The 21572-nt window shown below is 37.9% G+C and overlaps 1 long non-coding RNA gene across 1 annotated transcript; it reads right to left on the reverse strand.

The window, feature by feature from the left end:
* Positions 1–873: 873 nt before the first annotated feature.
* On the reverse strand, positions 874–4436 carry LOC113353120. The gene is made up of 2 exons (XR_003361090.1): positions 4197–4436; positions 874–1123 (listed from the first exon to the last, which is right to left on the reverse strand). It is a non-coding gene; the product is annotated as an uncharacterized LOC113353120 (long non-coding RNA).
* Between the last annotated feature and the right edge of the window lie 17136 nt (positions 4437–21572).

The raw sequence follows: 21572 nt of genomic DNA on the forward strand, positions 1-21572 counted from the left end.
TGGACTTGACCGATTTTACAAAGTAACCATCTTAAGTATGCGTACGGGTATGCGTACTTAAGCAACCGGTTTTGAGTTTCTAAAGTTTCCAAACTCAGCAGAAATTTTCGGTTCAAAAACTTTAGCCAGTATACGTATGGGTACGCATACTTAAGGTGACTAGTTAAGAGTTTTGCCAAAACCAAACTCAGCAAAAATTCTCGGTTCAAGAACTTCCGCCAGTATGCGTTCGGGTATGCATACTTAACCTGTCTCCTTTACCAATTTCGTATACACACATATGCATACTCTTGGCTTCTGGTTTATGGACTTATACACTAATGTGTGAACACACTATATATGCTTATATTCAAAGATGGTTATATCATCAACTCTTTATTTCAATCATTGAAACATGGGAAAATTAGGCTAAGGCCCAACCCATGGGTAACATAATATGAGGCTCTTAATTGAAATAAGTTTAAATCTAGGCCCCGAGTTATTAAAGGACATCCATACCTTTTTATATATTTTCAAGCCCATAATTAAATGAAATTTAAATTTAGGCCCAAAATTATTAAAGTATACTGAGAATGTGTAAACAGACGTTACACATGCATATGGCATGTGTATCCAGAAGTTACACATCCATATGACATGTGTAATGCAAAGTTACACTTGTATTTATATATATGTATGGATTCACATATGCTTATGGCAAGAAACGGTTACACATGTGTACCCAGAAGTTATACATGTGTATGGCATGTGTATCTAAAAGTTATACATCCATATACATGTGTAACTTTTTATTACACATGCTATATGTATGTGTATCTACAAGTTACACATCCATATGCATCAATTATACATCAAAACTACATATACGGAAAATACAGGTAATGCTTTAATTTTCATTTACAATAATTCGTTTGTTTATCAATTAGATCAATCTGCACAAAGATTTAGCAGGAAACAACAAATACCTTGAAGTATACCACATTTGTTTCAAAAATAACAAAATAATTAACATACTTCTTCGCCAATGCGCTCCCTGTTAATCTTATATAGAATAGCAGCTCTGACCTCATCACTTGCAGCAACTTCCGTTAATTCTTCATCAAGTAAAAACCTGAACCTTGCACTTGAAAGGCACAAGATTATCAACATCTTCAAACAACATACTTTGGAAGAAAAAAAAACATGCCTTATTTTAAGCAAAAGAAAATAAAGCTTCAGACAGTAATCATACTGGCAGAATAATACAAAGGTAGAGATGAGAACCTTGACAAAACAAACTATTAGGAGCGTAACTGCAAGTTACGCATTATCTGACTTGTGTAAATAAGATTTACACATGTATATAGCATGTGTGTAACTAGGAGTTACACTTCTGCATGACTTATGTACTCGGAAGTTACACATGCATATTGCTTCTGTGCTAAGAAGGTAAATATATGTTTCATCGAAGATCCTACTAAAAATGTGAATACCATCCCAAAATAAATGTAAATGATACCGTCTTAAACATATTCATTCAGTATTGTGATGCAATACCTTGCCTACGAGATTTTCCCTACCTTCTCTAGATCTTTCTCTGTTTACTGCGAGTACTAGTGCATGCACAACAAAAACATTAATTCAAGTGCCTTCAAATAAAATCTAAACAATCTTGTAACTTTTATTTTTATTTTTTTAATCTAATTCAAAATTGAAACCGTACTTATTCAAACAAGAAACACATATTTAAGAGTAACATGAATAAGATGGATCATCTCTTCTGTGCTTGTAATTTGATGGACAATATGATACATCTCTTCTAAATTTTCTTGACAATACACAGGAAACTGATTTGTGATCCTCAACTAGTTACAGTTATGGACTGGTAATTCTTTCTTGTCGTGAAGCGCAACACAACCCAAGTATCTATATATTGGTTGGTTTGAAATTAAAACCCATGACATGCATTTTTAAGTAAGTAAAAGTCACATATTGCAAGATAAGACAACATAAATCCCAAGTCCACTAAAATTCTGAAGTAAGTAGTATGGACAAAGAGTGAAGCAATCTGCTTCAGAAACAAAATGGGTAAGAAAATGGAATAATTCAATAATTCAGTAACAGTAACAATCTTGTAATTGAGAAACAAAATTGAAATTTCACAATTCAATAATCAAAACTGTCCAATATCTTCTACAAAAACTAATCTCAACAATCCAATGAAAGCAAAAACAACAAAACAGACCACAAATCATTTCATCAATCACTAAAACCAGAAGTTACATATTCAATCAGTATGTGTAAGTAAAAGTTACACATATAATTAGCATGTGTAACTAAAAATTACACATCTATTTATCTTGTGTAACTAGTAGCTACACAGTACACATCCTGATGAAATGTTATCCATTTTTGATAACCATTTGCATATGTAGAAATGTTGCAGGAAAATATCCAAATATCTATGCCCTAGGCATGTAAAATGAGTTGGCTACGCATCAGTATGCACCGGGTGCCTAGTCTCGCTTGCGCCGCAGACAACACAAACAGGCAGTACGATGAACCATAGCATATAAGAAGATAATGAATGACCAAATTACCAGAAGTGTATATTCAAACTGAGCACTACGTTTTCCATCTGCAGTAACAACTGTCCATCCATCGGGCCATAATAATCACGCCACATTCGAACAATAAAAAATTGGCATATTCAATCAGTATGTGTAAGTAAAAGTTACACATCTAATTAGCATGTGTAACTATAAATTGCACATCTATTTAGTTTGTGTAACTAAAAGCTACACATCTATTTAGCATGTGTATTTATAAGTTACACATCTAATTATGCTAATTATGTAACTAATTAACATGTGTATCTAAGACCGAATCAAAGCATTATTAAGCATTAGAAGGATCAATATTAATAAACAACATTTTACTAGATTACCTAATATTTTTTCCTAAATCAATTGATATCCACAGTGAACTGAAATATAGTCCAAAGCAAACAAATCCATCATTTAATAATTTTTCCATTAGTAAGATATAGGTAGACATATCATGATCCAAAGAATTGGCCAACATTAGAGCTTTAAGATGTAAAATACCAAGATGCTACGAAGTTCCCGAGCGTGAACTTGGACTTCCATCCAAGTGAAACAACATACACATGTTCCGTAGTCAAAAAACTACAAAGCTTAAACTAAGAAGTAATTTGGGTGCATAATTACCATAATAAAATAGTATGTTTATTGGTTAAACCACCACTCAAGGACAGAATAGTTAAATCTCTATGTATATCAACATGGAGTACTTGTTACCAACATTTCTACTTAACTTTCTCGCATCTCTAATTATATACAGAGAAGATATTTCATAGTTCATAAAGACATGCCACTATTAATACCTTTATAAAATTTTATAAATAGGCACTTGGGCATAACGTCTCTCAAGCAATGATAGTTAGTATCAGGCTTCATGTTTGAGCAACAATTGACGTGTAAATGAGACAAGCTAACAGGCCACTATCAATCAACACAAGCACATCAATTCATTAAAAAACTGAACTGAATCCAACTGTACATATATACATGGTTTGTAGAAACTGTATTCACCTATTCCCAAAATATTTTCCAATCTAATTGAAAAACACCTAATCAAAATGCACAACAAAAATTAAATGATCAAAAACAGGAAAAGAAAAACAACAATTTGAATCATCAAAAATAAAAACAAATCTATAAAATCAAACAAATCAAAGCTAAAAACAAAAATAACAACAACACAAAATGTTACTAAATTGAAAGATACAAAAAGATTGATTAATAAAATAGACCTGTTGTTCTTCTTCCACAATAAAAAAAACTAAAACACAAATGTGATAAAAAGGAAGAAGATCAAAATCTTGCTTCAAATAAGAGAAAGAAGAATGACGAATCCTGAACTAGTATGATTCAATTAAAATCTATCTTCAACCGAAGATCAAATCAATCAAACATGCGATTAAAAAATCAAAATTGTGATAAAACTAAATCAAAATTTAAATTGAAGATAGAAATTAACAACAACAACGAAAAATGAAATCAAAACATATTTCGTTTTTTTTTCTCAAACAATGATGTTTCCAGTTCTTCTCATAAATCAAAAAATAAATAGAAATCGAGACAAACAACCAAAATCAACAACAAACAAAAGTAAAACATAAAATTAAAACGTACCTAGATAATTTATGTGTCTTCTTTTTCTTTTTCCTCTTTTCAGATCTATATAAAAACTAAATCAATTTATTCCAGCTCCAGCGATTAATTGACAATTGATTACATTTTTTCGTTTCAGAAAAAAAAAATTGATCTCAAAGGTGATTGCATGTGAAGAAGAAGAAAATTTATTCTTCAGTTTAATTTCATTGTGAGGTTTGATCTGAAAACCCTAATATTCTTCGAGCAGAGACGATAGACAAAGAGAGAGAAAGTGAAAATGAAATCTTATAGTTTGTTTCATTGCATATAAATACTAAAGGGTAGTCTTGGAATTATTAAAATTCATAATAATTAATTATGGGTCAGATTTTATTTTTCGGGCCTAGCAATATCATTTTCCTAAAGTAAGGAGTTGATAATGAATGATCCATTTAGTGGAGCTTCTATATGTTGAACCCATACATAAGGGGGGTTATAGTATTTTTCACTTGAAACATTCTTCTATAATGTCAATAGCCGTTTTTACACAATATTAGCATCAAAGCAATTTTCAAGATATTAAAATAATCATTATTGAAACCTTCCAAGTCTTACACCAAATGATTGTATCACACAAACCATGTAAGATGTTACTCGGAAATTTTCTCATGATATAAGATGAACTTGGTCGAAGCGAAAGCTTACCAACACATATTTCGAGAAATATGTAAGCGAGATATACTCAGCTCGAAATCTCAAATGTGTATAGAGAAAACTATATCGTAACACGAATTATGTCTCAATATAGGAGATAGTAGAAATAGACTTTCCAAGTGATAGATAAGTTCAATTCTCCACATACATTTTGTCGATGAAGTTCCACAAGCTCACCTTAGTAGTTCTTCGTCTTCAAGAGATGAACGTCAAGAGATTTAAGATCAACTATACTATCTATGTCTTAGTCCGAGACATCTAAAAATAGGCTAGAAATCAAGACTTATAGGTTTGATCACTAACATTGACAAACATGCTTGAGATAGCAACACATGCGAGTTCGACCGAGCAATGCTCTAACAATAGTTGTATCAATATTCGAACAACTAAACAAGTATTGCTCAATTTGAAAAATTACTGAATATTGATAGTAGGATCAATATTCGAATAACTGATCAAGTATTGCTCAATTCGAAAAATTACTAAATATTGACAGTAGAATCAATACTCGAGCAACTGTGCAAGTATTGCTCAATTCGATGAATTATTGGTAACGTGACCCAATAAATTATTAATTAAAATATTTGTAGCCTACCAAATATTATATAATTAATCCAAATATTGATTGCTGAGTCAACATAAATTTATTAGTGTTTGAAATTGCTCAAAATCGTGATTTGCAGAGCATTTGTTCGAAACCCTAATTTTTGATCAATTTGTTCGTCAAATGATGAATTACTGAAAATAGGTCACTGAGTGAAAGAGGGACCTACCACATGGGATGATGTACAACCATGTGGTGCCCAAGTTCTCGAATGAGCGCGCACCAGAGTCCTTTATTGACTGGTTGGTGGAATGATGATTAAATGCAGGTTTAATCATTTATTGAAATAGTGCTCAATTGAGCATTAGGTGATAAAACCTAATTATGGAGAAGTGAGGGACCAACCAAGAGGGCATGAGACTGGCCCTTGGTGGTCGTGGGACCAGTTGATGGTCGTTTGAGCAAATTCCAAGTCCGTTGGAAAGAGTTTGGACCCAATATGAGCAATTGAGCAAATTAGGTCAAAATCATAAAGATGTGTGGGACCGGCTCCTTGCAAGCCCTAGGGACGGCCTTGGTCGGTCAAGGAAGCATGCCCGTGTCACCATAATGTTCGTGTCTCAGTCCTGAGAGTTTTGGTATTTTCTGGTGTGTGTTTGAGCAATATCTTCGATTTTCAGACGAAGTTTGATCTTTGACTGAAATTCTCGATTTTGCTTGAATGACAAGTAGAACTTTGCTCGTTTGATCAATATTTTGAGAATATTAAAATAATAATATTTTATTTTTTTTCATGAATAGCTTAGTCGTTCATGTGACCATTTTACTTTTTGGCTTTTTCATGGTTTGAGCAATATTTGAGAAAATATGGAAAAACCAGGGTTTTTTCTCAAACGGAGAAGTTTCATGAGATGAGGGAAATAATAATTACTTGTTTTGTTTTCCTCATTCCATGAAAACTCCCTGATTTCAACAAAATACCTTAGTTTCAACAAATCTCTTTGATTTTATGAAATTCCCTAAAATCATGAAAATTACATAAACTTGGGAAGAGTGCCCTGGGACCGTGCCCATTGGTTGGTCGGCCATGCCTTGGCCATTGCCGGTCCCACACTCCATCATTCCCTATTTTATTATTATTTTATTTCTCTCATCTCATGGAAGTTCCCTAATTTCATAAAACTCTCCAGTTTCATGGAATTTCCCTCAATTCAGAGAAAATACATAAAATTACATAAAACTGGGAAAAGTGTGCGGGATCGTGCTTGTCAGCCGGCTGACCATGCCCTATCCGTGTCCAGTCCCAAACCTTGCAATTCCCTATTTTATTTATTATTTTTCATCATCTCATGTATTTTTCCTAGTTTCAGAAAAAACCTGGATTCTGCATATTTTCTCAAAATGTTGCTCAAACGCGCACCAGAAAATATCGAAACTCCCAGGACTGAGACACGAACACCATGGTGACACGGGCACATCCCCTTGACTGACCAAGGGTGACCATAAGGCTTGAAAATGGCGGGTCCCACGTGTTTTAATTATTTTGACATATTTTGCTCAATTACCCGTATTAGGTCCAAACTCTTTTCAAACAGTCAAGGGTTCGCTCAAACAAACGTCAATTGGTCCCATGACCGTCAATTGGTCCCGTGACCATCAAGTGCAGGTCCCATGACCTCTTGGTCGGTCCCTCATCTTTTCACAGTTAGGTTTTATTATCTGTCGCTCACACGAGCATTATTTTAATAAATGATTAAACCAGCATTTAATCATTCTTTCACCAACTGGTCTTCAAGAGACTTTGGTATTTTGCTCATTCGAGCATCTGGGCGTTACATGGTCGACTCTTCGTCCCCTGTAGCCGGTCCCTGCTTTGCTGACTTTCAATAAATCGTTAATTCATTAAAATTAGGGTTTTGAATCCAGGGCTCTGCAAAAACATAATTTTGAGCAGATTCAAAGGCTGATAATTTTATGTTGATCCTACGATCAACACTTTTGTTTACTATACTCGACCCAGCAGCCAGTATATTAAATTAATATTTTATTTGGTCATGCTACCAACAATTTATCGAGCAATATTTGCTCAGACTAGCAATATTTGCTCGAACATGCAATATCTGCTTGAACTAGCAATATTTGTCCAGATTAAAGATATTGGTTCAACCATCAATATTCATAAATTCAGCAACACAGTTTGCTCGTCTTAAATTATCAACATTTATTCAATGATGCCTCGTCTCAGCAGACATGCGTTCAAATTATGAGTCTCAGAACATTTGCAAATTATGTTCAACTCAGCAATACAAGGACTCACCGTTCCATAAATTCAGAAACTGACTCTACAATCACGAGACATCAATCGTGTCACATGGGGGGATATTAACTAGGTTTTTGGTCTGGCGGTCTACGACACGTGTCTTCATATGCACGATGAGAATGTGAGTAAGTCGTGCAATCAGTTGGAAGAGTCATCAAAGTAGTGGGTGGAAAATTAACCAAGACTCTGCACGATGAGCAACTGGTTTTGACATGATTTCCCACTTCCCCACTCTCTGATTCCAGCAACTGTCACACTTCATGGGATCATGGTGTTTTCAACTCCGACATTATAAGATGTCTCTGAATCCTGATTGAAAGGACAAGATTCGAATACTCGAACATTCGTCTAAAACAAGGAATTTCTCGGCAAGTTCATACAGACAATCTTTCGTCTACACGAACTCATCGTCTGAGCAATCACTCTCAATTGAGTAAAATTCAATTATTCAGAGTGTTCTTACACTGAATTCATAACGCACCTACAATCTCAGATCATCATTGATCTCGCACATTTCTCAGCTTCCCTCCTACAGATCAACCCATCCTCTCTTGTGACCGAATTGACTCTGGAACGTCCATTGTTCTTGGTTTAGGCCGGAGTCCTACATATTGATCTCTCGAACTTAAAGCACTCCCTTCTTGCAGTGCATCTGTTTGAGGTTCAACATTTCTTTCGGTTCAAGGAGTCTCCACACGGTCGTCTCCTCAATTCCGTAAAAACCAGCAAATCATTTTTCCCATCTACAGATTGGCGATCACAGTGGGAGATTAATCTCTCAGTTTAAATCTCACAATTTGACAAGATGGCTGGTATTAGGTCTGGGTTAATTACAGGTTTCAACACAAACGACGCTAGCACTAGCAACAACCATGAAGATATCCCGGAAACCATTCCGGCCTCTAACACTGACGGTGGTGATGTTACTCCTCCTCACGCTAATGTGGAAGGCCATCCTCTGTTCGGCCGACACCCTGAAGAAGTCATAGGAAACCCACCACCTACCATTGCTGATCTCATCAAAGTGCAAGAGACTCTTGCAAAAAATCAAACCGATATGGCTACAACACAAAAGGATCTATTTAACCAACTGAAGGCTCTCACTGACAAGATGTCAGAGAAAACTCAAGGAAAGGGAAAAGAGAAGGAGAAATCCTCAGATGCTAATCCTGAGGTGATTCCAATTCATACAGTGGATGATGACGAAGTCCGCAAAGCTGCAGACGATCCATCAGCAAAGGAACCGTCAAATTTCATTACTCGGGAAGATTTGGAGCGCCTTTTGGAGAACTGTGGAAAGGATAAGACATCACATGTCCATCGTCACCAGCCTCCATATCATGCCGCTATGCAAAGGATCCCTCTTACGAAAGGTTATACTTCTCCGACCTTCACTCTGTATGATGGAACTGGAAATGCTCGAGAACATGTCTCTCGTTTCCTGGAAGCTTTGGGAGAACACGAACACAACCATGTTTTTCGCCTCAAGGAATTTTCAAAATCTTTGAAAGGCGGGGCATACACCTGGTACAACAATATCGCACCAGGGACCATCAATAATTGGGGAGAGATGATCAATGCCTTCTACATGAAGTACTTCTTTGTATGATAACAAGTCACTCTTTCTGATCTTGGAAGAATGTTTCAGAGGGTCAGTGAAAATCCCAATGACTACGTGAAAAGATTCAGAGTCCAGGCCCTGGACTGCCATGATCCAAATGTCACGGAGCAGGAGCTGGTAGACTTATGCATCAATGACATGATCTCGGTCTACATGGATTTACTGGAAAATCTTCGTTTCCAAACTTTCTCGGAGCTTCACGAGGCTGCGAAGAGATCGGAAACTACTGCACCTGCTCTGTTGGAAAGAGCAAAATCTACAAAGACTGAAGAATCGCAAGACACTCGAGGAAGAAGACGTATGATCAACAAGCAGTACAACCTTCAGTCGTCCACAAAAGATGTCGCAAAAGGGAGCAAACGCAAGGCCGAACCTCCGAGTAAGCATACCTTTGCTCATGCAAAAACACAAAAGAAGGACAAACCAGAGGAACAATCCCCTGGCCAACGCACAGAGGCTCCTGATCAAGATGCACCCGACTTTCCTCTTCCCATTGGAGAAATACTCGAACTGTTGGACGCCTGGATTCAAGATGGTGCAATCAAATTGCCATATGTCAGGAGAGATCCAACTGAGGAAGACATGGAAAATCCTCGTTACTGTCGCTTCCACAGGTTCGTCAATCACCCCACAAGTAGCTGCAAAGTTTTGAAACGCATATTCAGGGAAAAGGTTGAGTCAGGAGAACTTAATATGGGGGCTGAAGGAGTGCACATAGACCCCCTCCCAGTCAGGACTTTCTCCATCTCTGAAGAACCAGTCAAGGAAGCGGTCCAGTCATTGATAGAGCATGTCTGCGAATTTCTCTATTTGTCAAAGGCGCAAAGGGGAGACATCTTCACATCTTTGAACCACATAGTGTCTGGAAAACGCCTGCTGATTACAGAAGTACCTCCTGAACCTTCAGCCACTGACAAAGAAATGTGTGACTGGGGACTGCTCACCACAGTGCATATTAAAGGAAAAGAATTCAATAGAGCATTTGTTGATGTCGGCATTGCCGTCAACATTATTCTTTTGGAAACTCTCAGAGCCGCTGGCATTACTCGACAAGAGGCTACTCACGCTCCCATGGAAATCAGGGATCATGAAGGGACTTCCAGAGACGCATATGGCTATATCGCCCTCAAAGTCAAAGAAAATTTGGCCTGCACCGAGACCAAGTTTTACATAATCCGAGAAAACCCGGGATATGACATGATCCTTAGAAGAGCTTGGATTCATGCTGGAAAGAGGGCTCCAATGTCTTCAGCATGTCCTTCTATCGAAGAGGGGTCTGACTCAGAAGAAATAGAGGATACTCCACCTTTTGAGCATATGGAAGAAGTTAAATCTTTGACGGAACTCACACAGAAGCCTGGAGAAAGTGCACATTCTTTCATCAAAAGGTTCTGAACTCAGGCAAGTCTTATTCCTCTTCATGCACCAATAATACCAATGTTGAAATATGCTAATCTGGTTTGGGGACTCTCCCTAATATTACACCAAATGCATACGCTCAGAGCCCCTTCAAATTGGTCATTCTATCGAGAGGTTTATTGCTGAAGACATGACTAAGCATGACCGACAGTATGCTGGATACTCCCCTCTGCACGAGCGTCCATATGTGCAACAGCCATGGAATCAACAGAAGATATTCAAGGCGCGAGCTACTAAACCGAACAAATTCGAGGAAGGAGATTTGGTTCTCAAGGCAACTAAACGTGATCTTTATTCTGCAAGGAGCTCCAATTGGGAAGGACCATTTATGGTTGCTAAATCCATAACCGGAGGATACTACAAATTGATCAACACAGATGGCAGAACCCTGCCAGTAATTCACGAGAATTGGCTTATGGCATTTGTCTGAAATTATTGGGCATTTGAGGTACTGGACGTTTGAGCATTCATGACGTCTGGATATGGCATTTAGGATTTTCTTTCATTGTATTTCAATTCCTCCAAAAAGTTTGCAATACTTGCAATCAATATTTGAATTCAGCAATTTATCAAAATTCAGTTCATTTTACTTAAAAGAAAATCCTAAATCATCTACCAATTCAAGCTAATATCAAAACCCAAATAAAAACCTCACATCTCTAAGAAGTTCAGAAGTTCAAGAGATTATGAAAAGGAAATCAAAGAAAATCATCAAAGAAAGATTTTCGCTCCTCTGCATCCTTCAAGACTTGCAAGGCCGCCTTCTCCTTGTTCAGCTCTTCAGTCATCCTGGCAATCTTGTCTTCTTTCTCCATCATAGCATCGTTGGGAAAGGGTATGTTGTTCTCACATGAGTCCTTCATAGCATTTATTTTCTTACGAGGCCACTTTACATTGAAGCCAAGTCTTTCGGAATTCTCCAAGTTGAACTCCCAATCAAAGAGTACATCTGGAGTCACAGTATTTCTGTCCCTAGTTTGTATGTCACTTATAACACGCAAGATAACACTTACTTGCATGGTTAAGGCATGAGCACGTCCAGGATTCCTATCAACAATTATGTGGCCGAACTTCTTCCAGTTTCTCGTACAAGCCCGCATATCCAGTGGGAACGCTGAACCCACCAACTAGTTCATGATACGGGAGTGATGCATCAAATGGAGGATCAAAAGCAACTCCTGCACTTGGATATTCATGCACCACTATACGGTTCTCAATTACTGGAGCAACTTCTACAATCGTGGCAACAGTTTCTTCAGTCTCCTCTACTGGTGACTCGGTTTCTTCTGTCACTGAAGCAACAACAATCGAGGTTTCCATAACTTCAGTGAAAACCTTCTCATGGACTTGAAGTGCAGGGATGTTTGTCTCTCATTAATAACTCCATAGCAGCTTGAGTTATCCTTATTGGTTTCAATATCCTCAACTTCGGTATTTGGCACCTAATGCGAAGATTACATGAGGTTAGAGCAATCTAAACATGAAACCAAATGAGATCATAAAATACAGTATACAAGAAGTCCGACATCATCAAGGTTCATATGCAGATAACGAAAATGAAAGTCATGAAAATACGTTTTACGGCAAATGAAAGTCATGAAAATACGTTTTACGGCAAGCTCGTCTGAAGAGGCTGTACTCTGCCCTGTACTAAATGACGAACTGGGAGCAATCTACAAGGAATCTGAGGATGAGTTATATACCATTATATTCGCATGTATGTCCTCTACACATGTCAAAATTTCATAACAATCCGTGGTCAAAACATTAGACAGCGTACAGTCTGAAAAAGTTCTGAAAGTCTCCTGGAAGTTTACTGTTTCGCCTTTTTCAGGCCCTGACGTGCTCAAAATTTAAAAATCTTCTTTGATAAAGCTTGGAAAATCTCCAGGATTAAAGATACATATGCAGATAACGAAAATCCGATTTCAGATGAAGGTTTTATGGTGTTTTTGCTAAAAAGCTGAGTTCTGAATTTTCTGACGACGAATTTCGACAAAGTTTTTCATATATGTACATGGATTCTCATTCATTCATTCACAAATCAGCAATTTCATACTTCTATGAAGAAGTTACAAGATATGTACTTACTTGGGAAGTCTCTGAAGTGTTCAAGGAATTGAGATTGCCTGTGTCAGCATCAAGAATATCATTGCTTCCATTCGGTTCTGAACCCTGGGAATTTTCTTTATCTCCATCCTTCGAAGGTGAATGAGCATCAGCACTCTCCACTTCCACGGAGACATCCTCCTGGACATATATTCAAACAATTAGTATTTTATCTACAAAGCATCATATTTGGTTATGTAAAGGAGTACTCACGTCATTCTCTTCTTCAACACTCAAGTCAGAAGTCGTATGCCCAACAGAAGGGAATTGAATACCATCAATATTTGATGGAGAAAAGTTCTGTAACCGAATAACGAATATTGGTTTACGGCCCTAATAATACGGATAAGAAAAAGTCACGGCGGAAAAGTGTTGACAACTCACCAAGGAAACAACTTGGGATTTTATGGTGTTAGGCAACAACTTACAATTCTTGTTCCTGCCTTCTCCACCATGAATGAATATTTCTGCTTCCGAGAAGTTTACTTCAATTCGAGGTCTCACAACGCGACCCTCCTGCAAAAGAGAAATTAGTACAAAAATCGGAAAGGAAATTATTTTAATTCCACTGTGCAAAAGATACATACTGGTGAATATCCTGGAGATACTTTTCGCTTATCACCACCACCAGAAATATGTTTCAATCTTGGTCTAGAAGCAATCATCTCAGCTGAAAGAGGCTCTTTCACTAAAGGTTGGTTGATCTTTACAAAGTCGCGCAAACGCTCAAGTTGTTGATCCCAGAAATCTATGTAACCCGGAGTTACATATGTGATTCGTTCAGAACAAGGGAACCAATAAGAGCTTCCTTCCACATGTGTGCAACCTAAACAAGTCATAAGATGCTCCACTGATGGTTTCCTCCTTCGAAAAGTTGGAACACATTGATCCATACCCATTTGACGAGCTTCTCTATCGATGTTGTATTCTTCTACTAAAAAGCCTTTGTACATTGCTGATATCAGATGACCCAGAGTACAACTCAGTATAAAGGACCTCTCGTTGTCGCTCAAGTCAGCACCGGATTTCAAAGTCATACTCTCTTTGGTATTGAAGGTCGACAACTGAGAAACATAAGAAGGAACTGACACCCAGGGGCGAAAATTAAACTTGGATTCATTGTCTAACACATCAATAAAACGTGTCTTGGATTGGGGTTGATTTGTAGACCAGCGCATAATCCTGGCATTGTCATTCTCAGGGAAAATGCGACGAGGATCAGCAGCGTTCATCCCTTGCAAGATACTACGAGGAATAGGTGCATAGTTCTTGAAACGCTCCCACATCAAGGCTTGAAGAAACATCGTGTTGGCGTAGCATTCAATCTTCATTAAACCATTCGAAATGCTGGAGTCGATAACCAAGGAGTCAAGGTTAGAATACAAAGAACCCAGGAACAGACTATCTATAGGAAGTTGTTCACCTTGAGCCATGTTTACGGCAAGAGGGACTACAAATGGCTTTAGCAAAGTCCCAACATCCTCAAATATGTCCCTGGACAACCATAAACACAAGAGCGCAGTAGTGGATAACATACCACCGACGGGTCTATCAAGAAGAGTATCTCTCAGCCACCAGTGTGTTAACCAGTGGGCATAACAACCTTTGCCAGACGCTTTATTAATTCTCTCTATTTCGGTTGTTAAGATGTTGGAAACTGCTGCCTCCTCTGTCGAAAGCTTCCCAGAAAAGTTACATGTGATTGGGAGATGCAACAAAGCAACGACATCCTCCAAAGTGATGGTAAACTCTCCCCACCTGCATATGAAGGTAAGGGTTGGAATGCACCAGCGAGAAAGAAGAGCTACAATACCTCGCGCATCATGGAAAATGAACAAGTTTCCAAATGCTTGGATAGACCTGGTCACCTGTGCTCTATCCAACATGGCTTTAACACGAGGAAAACCCAACATATGTCTCGCCCATCCATAGAATTTTTATAAAGGTCGTCGAGAAAGCTTGAATTCTATAATTGACGCAAGGAAAAGTCCCCGTTCAAGACAAAACCGAATAGCTGCTCGAGGAGTCACTAGTTTCTTCTGAACAACCTCTCTGGGATTTATTAGAAGACAAAATGCTGGAGATTGAAGACGTTTTTCATTTCCCTGCTGAACCACGAAAAATGCATCATCTATATTTGGAACGTTTTTGAGCCCAGGAGTTTCTTCTTCTTCTTCACCAGCAGAAGTCTCATCCATGCATGTATCGTCTCTGGAGACATCATTTTCTTGGGAGTCAGACATCCTTGTGGAGTAACTGCAATATGCACACAATACTCTACTTCAGTCTATCATCCACACAAGATACAAACTTCGAAAAGATGATGGAATCATGCACACGTCAATTTCGCAACGAAATGGTAATAGTTAAACCCTTACCTTTTACAATTCCACTAACAGTAGTGATTGTGATGCAAGGGTTAGCACTTCAAAACTAGTTCGTTCTTTGAAACCTGCAATAACGAACAAAACCTTATCATAAGATTGAAACCGTTTTTTCATAAAATCGTGAATACAATTTTCATAGTATAAACATCCACAACTGAGCTATGAAATTTACACCAAGACAATATTTCATCATAAATAAATTGTCTAAATTCAAGGGTTACTCAAAACCCATGTTTTGATTTTACGAAACAATGAAAACCGTGATTAGCTCACGTAAAAAATAAAGACAACTTGACGTGAGTTCAGGCTCACGTGAGTTTACCAAAATAAAATGTCTGAAGCTCCACGGTTTCACATATATAAAAAAAATATCTATTTTCCTTCGTACGAGCATTTTTCTTTAAAACGAAGGTTTATTTTAGTTTTGTGAAAGCTCACATCTTTTAGGATAAAGTTTGGGTTTCCACGAAAGCTCATAAACAAAATTTTATCACTGGACACAGGTTTATTTCAAAAGAAAAATCTCTCTCAAGTTAGGGATTATTGCTAGTCTCTTGAACTAATGATCGAACGAACATACATTTAACAAATAAGGGTTTTTCTACAAAACTCATGCTAATATATACACATGAATAAAATTTCAATGTGATCAAAACATGAAAAACTCATGGAATCAGCAAAAAAAAAAAAGGCCGTGTACCTGGTCGGCGCCAGCCGGACGGTGTTAGCTCCGGTCGAACAACGGCGGCACTCCGACGAAAAAAATTTTCTTCTCCTGCTGCTAACGTGAGGAAGATGATGAATTGATGTAAGGTGGTGGTCGGTCAAGGTGGAAGAAAAAAAAAGAGAGGATTAATTCCCTTTTATATCAAATTTTATTTCCAAAACCTAATTTTATAAGGATTTCCTTTTCGGGCCCGACCCGTGAATCCTGGACCAACCAAGGTTCCACCATCAAATCAGAGGTTTTACACCAATTTATGCTCTCTGGATGACGCTCTATTATTCCATTGGAGTTTTTGCTCAAACCATGGTTTGCTCATTCAGTCGAAATCCAGTAACATTTTATCTTATAAGTTCAATTACTTATTTTTGTATGTACCTGGAAAATCACCATTTAATGATAACTGAGGAACATGACTTTTCCTCACTAAGCAGGGGACTTAATGTAGATGGTGGATTTTCGACAAGGGCAAAATCGTAAAACCATAATTATACATACTCCGGATCCGGCAATCGGATGAGTATTGAGACTCATGTCCCTCAATAAAGCGTGAAAAAAGCTCATGCCATAAAATCTCTGACTGAGAAGGCTGTCTCTCAGAGTATATGTAGATGTGTAGTCTCCCATCTGAGGCCACGGCACATCTCATGAATACTGAGCAATTTCAGTAATTATTTCTATATAGAATCGAAAGATTGGAAGGCTCCTAGAAAGCGTGCCTGCAAGTATAGAGCGACAACGTCTTCAGGATGCAACCAGGTTTTCCCTGACTATATAAGAGAAATATAACACTCCAGCAAGTTCATATTTCTCAACTCTCAGATAATTAATGCTCCTAGATAGGAAGCCCTGCTAGTATAGAGTCATCAATTAATTATCTCTAATCGTAGCCGAATATTCAACTATATTCTATGATTCTTCGAATGTTTCGTTACTTCAATTTATGGTTTTCCCGGCAGAATTTCATGGGTTAGTAATAAATATTCAATGTGCAGGCATCTGAGCTTCGAATAATCCCTGACTAAAATGGTGCAAGTGTATTTAGCAATAATGCACAGACCAGCATTTGAATGCGCAAACGAGCATTTTAAAAATACGAATGAACGATGAACCCATGCAAAATAGGAAGGAAAAATAATAATAATAAAATAAAAACATGGGTTTATTTCTCTCATCTCATGGAAGTTCCCTAATTTCATAAAACTCTTCAGTTTCATGGAATTTCCCTCAATTCAGAGAAAATACATAAAATTACATAAAACTGGGAAAAGTGTGTAGGACCGTGCTTGTCAGCCGGCCGGACATGCCCTATCCGTGGCCGGTCCCACACCTTGCAATTCCCTATTTTATTTATTATTTTTCATCATCTCATGTATTTTTCTTAGTTTCAGAAAAACCCTGGATTCTGCATATTTTCTCAAAATGTTGCTCAAACGCGCACCAGAAAATATCGAAACTCTCAGGACTGAGACACGAATACCATGGTGACACGGGCACATCCCCTTGACCGACCAAGGGTGACCCTAAGGCTTGCAAATGGCCGGTGCCACGTGTTTTAATTATTTTGACATATTTTGCTCAATTGCCCGTATTAGGTCCAAACTCTTTTTAAACAGTCAAGGGTTCGCTCAAACGACCGTCAATTGGTCCCATGACCATTAAGTGCTGGTCCCATGACCTCTTGGTCGGTCCCTCATCTTTTCACAGTTAGGTTTTATTATCTGTCGCTCACACTAACATTATTTTAATAAATGATTAAACCAGCATTTAATCATTCTTTCACCAACTGGTCTTCAAGAGACTTTGATATTTTTCTCATTCGAGCATTTGGGCGTTACATGGTCAACTCATCGTCCCCTGTAGCCGGTCGCTGCAGTCTCTGCTTCGCTGATTTTCAATAAATCGTTAATTCATTAAAATTAGGGTTTTGAATCTAGAGCTCTGCAAAAACATAATTTTGAGCAAATTCAAAGGCTGATAATTTTATGTTGATCCTACGATCAACACTTTTGTTTATTATACTCGATACAGCAGTCAGTACCTTAAATTAATATTTTATTTGGTCATACTACCAACAATTCATCGAGCAATATTTGCTCAGACTAGCAATATTTGCTCGAACAGGCAATATCTGTTTGAACTAGCAATATTTGTCCAGATTAAAGATATTGGTTCAACCATCAATATTCATAAATTCAGCAACACAGTTTGCTCGTCTTAAATTATCAACATTTATTCAATGATGCCTCGTCTCAGCAGACATGCGTTCAAATTATGAGTCTCAGAACATTTGCAAATTATGTTCAACTCAGCAATACAAGGACTCATCGTTCCATAAATTCAGCAACTGACTCTACAATCACGAGACATCAATCGTGTCACATGGGGGGATATTAACTAGGGTTTTGGTCTGGCGGTCTATGACACGTGTCTTCATATGCACGATGAGAATGTGAGTAAGTCGTGCAATCAGTTGGAAGAGTCATCAAAGTAGTGGGTGGAAAATTAACCAAGTCTCTGCACGATGAGCAACTGGTTTTGACATGATTTCCCACTTCCCCACTCTCTGATTCCAGCAACTGTCACACTTCATGGGATCATGGTGTTTTCAACTCCGACATTATAAGATGTCTCTGAATCCTGATTGAAAAGGACAAGATTAGAATACTCGAACATTCGTCTAAAACAAGGAATTTCTCGGCAAGTTCATACAGACAATCTTTCGTCTACACGAACTCATCGTCTGAGCAATCACTCTCAATTGAGTAAAATTCAATTATTCAGAGTGTTCTTACACTGAATTCATAATGCACCTACAATCTCAGATCATCATTGATCTCGCACATTTCTCAGCTTCCCTCCTACAGATCAACCCATCATCTCTTGTGACCGAATTGACTCTGGAACGTCCATTGTTCTTGGTTTAGGCCGGAGTCCTACATATTGATCTCTCGAACTTAAAGCACTCCCTTCTTGCAGTGCATCTGTTTGAGGTTCAACATTTCGCTCGGTTCAAGGAGTCTCCACACGGTCGTCTCCTCAATTCCGTAAAAACCAGCAAATCATTTTTCCACATCTACAGCGCCTCTTTTATATTTTTTATTATTATTTTCTCTCTCCTATTTTGCATGGGATTCCTCGTTTTTCCATATTTTTGAATGCTTCTTCGTGCATTTGGGTGCTCGTTCGTGCATCATCGTTGAGTACACTTGCATCATTTTCTAAGGGCTTACTCGGTGATAGTCCAGATGCCCGATTGTTCAGTAATTATTACTAATTCATGAAATCCAGCGGAGAATGATTCATGAAACGAAGTAATAACAATGAGTTAAGTATCTATTACTAATCTATGAATTCAGCCGAGGAATTCAAGGAACAGAGTAATGAAATAAAATGGTTATCTATTACTAATCCATGGAATAATCCGGGGATAGCCATGGAACGGAGTAATTAAAATAGATTATTTTCTAGGAATTCAGTCGGTGAATGTCACGGTATAATTAAGTCCAGAGAGCGTTTAGCCTTCCAGCAAACAATTATGTCCAGAGAGCCGCCTGAATCTACACAAGGTCTCTCTACATAGTCAGAGAACAGCGAGTATCGCCAACGTCCTGAAGGCGTTAAGTCATCCGACAAACAATTATGTCCAGAGAACTCCCAATCGTTCTTCTATGTAGAGGGAGGTCTCTCTATGTAGTCAGGGAACATCGACTATCGCCGACGTTCTGAAGGCGTTGATACCTCTGACAAACAATTATGTCCAGAGGACCGCCCAATCATGTTATTCTACATAGAGGGCACGATGAAATGCGTAGCATCGAACGCTCAGCTAGTGGGAGGCCTTTCGAGAAACATATTCATCATGGCTCTGAGAGGAATGCTCACTCAGTTAGAGATCATGAAACAGTTCACGGTTCGTAAAACATGAATCGTCACATGCACTCCTGAAGCCGGGTCAGAAACATGCAATATCATTATTTTACGATTTTGACCTTTGTCGAAAATTCACCATCAACATTAAGTCCCCTGCTTAGTGAGGGACAGTCATGTTCCGCAGTAAGCATTAGATGGTGATTTTCCAATTGACGAGAAAAGCAGTTAAACTCGGTCGTACAAAGGTATTTTCAGAATCTCTGATTTGCTCCAATGATGTCATGTACGAGCAAATGCTCAGGTAAGGACCCTGATGGTATGATAGAGTGTTATCCCGTGATCACGGAGAGATGAAGCACTGCTGATTTGGACGGCCAGAAGCCCAATTTTGGTCGGTTTAGCATTTGCGGGCCCATGACCAAAAAAGGAAATCCATGTTTTAGGAACGGATGTTCGTTCGTTAGTTTAACGAGTAATCATCCCAGGAGGGATTTTTTCTTTTTAATAGATGTACGTCTGTTAGTAATAAAAAATTTGTCTATGAGCTTTCATGAAAATTTTTATATTCGATATATGAGCGTTCACAAATTTTTGAAAATATACTCTCGTTTCAAAGACGGATGTTCGAGCGAGGGAGCAAAAATATATTATTATATTTTTTTTATTTTCAAATTTACGTGAGTTTCACGTTAAAATGTATTTTTGTAAAATCAATGTTTTGATTTTGAACAACTGCTAAAAGTATACAATTACACATGGTGAAATAATGTCTATATGTGAGTTTTCACAATTGTAAAATGGACGTCTGTCCAATTTTTGAAAAATCAGTGAATGTTAACACAATAGAATTTATGTGGGTTGTTCATGGTTTTATGAAAATCAATTTATGATTTTTGAATAATGAACTTTGCAGGTTTGAAGAAACGAGCAGGTTTTTTAAATTTTTGTGCTAAGTTCACTACTGTTAGTGAAATTATAAACAAGTAAGAGTTGAAAGTTACCATTTTTGTAGACGCTGTTGTGAGCATCTTTATTCCATGATTCATTTTTTTTTGAATCATGCGCTTTGTATGAACGATGTGCTGAAGTAGAAATTTTATACATCTGTCACAACCACTTTGCAAGAATGAATGACTCCCATGATGACACTTCTAGGGATGATGTTTCCAGAGATGACATCTCCACGTATGCAACTTCAAGAAATGGTACTTATGAGACCTCTGAGTGATGGTGAGAGATCCTGAGTTGTACTCCTGGTTACTTAGTATGAGTAATACATGGAGAGTTCTTCGTGGAAGAGTATAACATTGACAAAGAAGCACGCCAGATGGGCTTTGGCCAATGTGTTTCGGACGTTCGAAGGAATAAACCATCAGTTGAACAACTTTAGGCTCATTTGGATTATACGTACCTGAATGGTCGTGAATATATGTTTCCTTGCTCTAACCGAGCCACGTATGAAACTCCGGGTTATATCGGTTTCTGGACCCAGCAACTTGAATGCCTTCATGACTTTTTAACAGCTGCTTGGACTCCCTCAAAAGAACCTCCTACTGTTGAGATGGTCTCCGCTCGACCGAGATTGAAATATCCATAGGATGGTCGTACTGTGAGACCTCGGATCAATGTGGATTACTTAGAAATAACAGTAAGTCTTCGGGACGGAGAATCCAGAAGTAAGGATTATAGAATGATATCAAACAT

The sequence above is a fragment of the Papaver somniferum genome, chromosome 2, assembly GCF_003573695.1.
Source record: "Papaver somniferum cultivar HN1 chromosome 2, ASM357369v1, whole genome shotgun sequence".
NCBI classification, from domain to species: domain Eukaryota; kingdom Viridiplantae; phylum Streptophyta; class Magnoliopsida; order Ranunculales; family Papaveraceae; genus Papaver; species Papaver somniferum.